The sequence below is a fragment of the Arachis ipaensis genome, chromosome B07 (genome assembly GCF_000816755.2).
Source record: "Arachis ipaensis cultivar K30076 chromosome B07, Araip1.1, whole genome shotgun sequence".
In the NCBI taxonomy this organism is placed as follows: Eukaryota; Viridiplantae; Streptophyta; class Magnoliopsida; order Fabales; family Fabaceae; genus Arachis; species Arachis ipaensis.
This window is the reverse complement of record NC_029791.2, coordinates 86,220,163-86,223,633: the sequence shown is the minus strand read 5'-3', so window position 1 is coordinate 86,223,633 and position 3,471 is coordinate 86,220,163. Positions and strand designations below refer to the sequence as shown.

Genomic DNA, 3,471 nt, shown 5'->3' with positions numbered 1-3,471 from the left:
CTTGCCTTTTGGTTTAAAGTGCTTTTGGCTTTTTCTGCTTGCTTTTTTCTTTTTCTTGCTCTCTTTTTTTTCGCTTTTTTTTTTGCAAGCTTTGTTCTTTATTGCTTTTTCTTGCTTCAAGAATCATTTTTATGATTTTTCAGATTATCAAATAACATTTCTCCTTTTTCATCATTCTTTCAAGAGCCAACAATTTTAACATTCATAAGCAACAAATTCAAAAGACATATGCACTATTCAAGCATTCATTCAGAAAACAAAAAATATTGCCACCACATCAAAATAATTAAACTATTTTAAAATTCGAAATTCATGTACTTCTTTTTCTTTTTCAGAAAACAATTTTCATTTAAGAAAGGTGATGGATTCATAGGACATTCATATCTTTAAGACATAGACACTTAGATACTAGTGATCATATAGTAAGACACAAACATAATTAAACATGAAGCATAGTAAACGAAAAACAGGAAAATAAGAACAAGGAGATTAAGGAATGAGTCCACCTTAATGAGGGTGGCGTCTTCCTCTTCTTGAAGAACCAATGGTGCTCTTGAGCTCCTCTATGTCTCTTCCTTGCCTTTGTTGCTCTTTGATCTGCAGTCAATTGCTCTATCACTGAATTATAGAAAAACAAAAGCAATGCTTTTACCACACCAAACTTAAAAGGTTTGCTCGTCCTCGAGCAAAAGAAGAAAGAAGTGGAGAAGATGGAGGAGATGGAAGTGTGTGAATGGGTGGGTTTGGGAGGGAAATGTTTTGAATTTGAATGGTGAGGTAGGTGGGGATCCTGTGGGGTCAAGGATTTAGCATCTCTGCTCCAATTAGGCGTACAAAATGCCCTTACTGTGCAATCCTGGCGTTTAACGCCAGACTGCTGCCTGTTTCTGGCGTTAAACGCCCAAATGTAGCCTGTTTCTGGCGTTTAACGCTAGACTGATGCTTGTTTCTGGCGTTAAACGCCAGACAGATGCTTGTTTCTGGCGTTTAAACGCCAGAATGATCTTCCTCCAGGGTGTGCTATTTTTCATGCTGTTTTTCATTCTGTTTTTGATTTTCTATTTGTTTTTGTGACTTCACATGATCATCAACCTAAAGAAAACATAAAATAGCAATGGAAAATAAATAGATATAATTAAATAACATTGGGTTGCCTCCCAACAAGCGCTTCTTTAATGTCAATAGCTTGACAGTGAGCTCTCATGGAGCCTCACAGATAATCAGAGCAAGGTTGGGACCTCCCAACACCAAACTTAGAGTTTGGTTGTGGCCTCCCAACACCAAACTTAGAGTTTGACTGTGGGGGCTTTGGTTGACTCTACAGTGAGAGAAGCTTTTCATGCTTCCTTTCCATGGTTACAGAAGGAGAACCTTGTGTCTTATAGTTTGCAATGTCTTCAAACCACAGAGCTTCCTGAATAGCAAACAATTGCTCATCCGAAAAGGTTTCAGAGATCTCAGTAGGAGGGAGGGATGCTCCTGCTACTGGTTATATCCGGGACAGGTGATCAGCTACTTGATTCTCTGTCCCTTTTCTGTCTCTTATTTCTATATCAAACTCTTGCAGAAGCAACACCCATCTTATGAGCCTGGGCTTTGAATCTTGCTTTGTGAGTAGATATTTAAGAGCAGCATGGTCAGTGTACACAATCACTTTTGATCCTACTAAGTAGGATCTAAACTTGTCAATGGCATAAACCACTGCAAGTAATTCTTTTTCTGTGGTTCTGTAATTTTTCTGGGTATCATTTAAAATACTGCTAGCATAATAAATGACATGCAGAAGCTTGTTATGCCTCTGTCCCAATACTGCACCAATGGTATGGTCACTGGCATCACACATTAGTTCAAATGGTAATGTCCAGTCTGGTGCAGAAATAACTGGTGATGTGACCAGCTTATCTTTCAGGGTCTCAAACGCCTGCAGACACTTTGTGTCAAACACAAATGGCGTGTCAGCAGTTAGTAGATTGCTCAGAGGTTTTGCAATTTTTGAAAAATCCTTTATAAACCTCCTATAGAATCCTGCATGCCCCAGAAAGCTTCTGATTGCCTTAACATTAGCAGGTGGTGGTAATTTTTCAATTACTTCAACTTTAGCTTGATCCATCTCTATTCCCTTGTTTGAAATTTTATGCCCAAGGACAATCCCTTCAGTCACCATAAAGTGACATTTTTCCTAGTTTAAAACTAGGTTGGTCTCTTGGCATCTTTTCAGAACAAGTGCTAAATGGTTAAGGCAGGAGCTGAATGAGTCCNCAAGATCACATAGAGCTGTCTTGGTGCAGTTACCCTCTAATATGCATGGTATCATAAAGCTTCCGGGATCTTTAAGCTTTTATGGGAAGCTTTTCAGAATGAATGCACTACATTCTTCAGTGAGGAGAACCCTTTCAGTTTCTCTCCAATCCTTCTTATGACTCAAGATATCTTTCATGAACTTGGCATAAGAGGGTATTTGCTCAAGTGCCTCTGCAAACGGAATCTTTATTTCAAGAGTCCTGAGATAGTCTGCAAAGCGGGCAAATTGCTTATCCTGCTCCTCTTTGCAGAGTTTTTGAGGATAAGGCATCTTGGCTTTGTATTCCTCAACCTTAGTTGCTGCAGGTTTATTTCCTACAGAGGTAGGTTGAGAAGCCTTCTTGAGGGATTTATTATCAGTACTTGCAGGTGTCTGATCCCTCACTGGCATTTGAAAGCCAGGGTTGGAAGCTGGAGTGGCGTTAGACGCCAACTCCTCATCTGTTCTTGGCATCTGAATGCCAGAACTGTGCTTCCTTTGGGCGTTCAACGCCAGTTCCTTGCTTGTTTCTGGCGTTGAACGCCAGTCCTGAGCATGGTTTGGGCGTTCAGCGCCAGCCTTCCACCCAATTTCTAGCGTTTTAGCGCCAGAATTATTTTTCCCTGGGCTCTTACTGTCCTCAGATGGAATTTGGGTAGTTTGCTCATTTCTTGGCTTCCTGCTGCCTTGAGGTGGGGTATTTAATGTTTTTCCACTTCTTAATTGAACTACTTGGCATTCTTCTGTTATTTGTTTTGACAGCTGCTGCTTTGTTTGCTTTAATTATTCTTCCATATTTATATTAGCCATCCTTGTCTCTTGTAGTCTCTCCTTGAATTCGGTTAACTGTTTTGTTAGAAAATCCAATTGCTGATTGAATTCAGTAGCTTGTTTAGCAGGACTGAGTTCAGTAGTCACTGTTTTAGCCTCTTTTTTCATGGAAGGTTCGCTGCTTAAGTACAGATGCTGATTTCTGGCAACTGTATCAATGAGCTCTTGAGCTTCTTCAATTGTCTTCCTCATGTGGATAGATCCACCAGCTGAGTAGTCTAAAGACATCTGAGCTCTTTCTGTAAGCCCATAATAGAAGATGTCTAGCTGAACCCACTCTGAAAACATCTCAGAGGGGCATTTTATTAGCATCTCTCTGTATCTCTCCCAGGCATCATAAAGAGGTTTATTATCTCCTT

At 40.0% G+C, this 3,471-nt stretch overlaps 1 long non-coding RNA gene across 1 annotated transcript in view; it reads right to left on the bottom strand.

The window, feature by feature from the left end:
- The window catches only part of LOC110264260, a 14,145-nt gene continuing 10,774 nt past the window's right edge, over positions 101 to 3,471 (bottom strand). The window contains exon 3 of the long non-coding RNA XR_002350083.1: positions 101 to 114. This is a non-coding gene — a long non-coding RNA (uncharacterized LOC110264260). The remainder of the gene's footprint in view (positions 115 to 3,471) is intronic.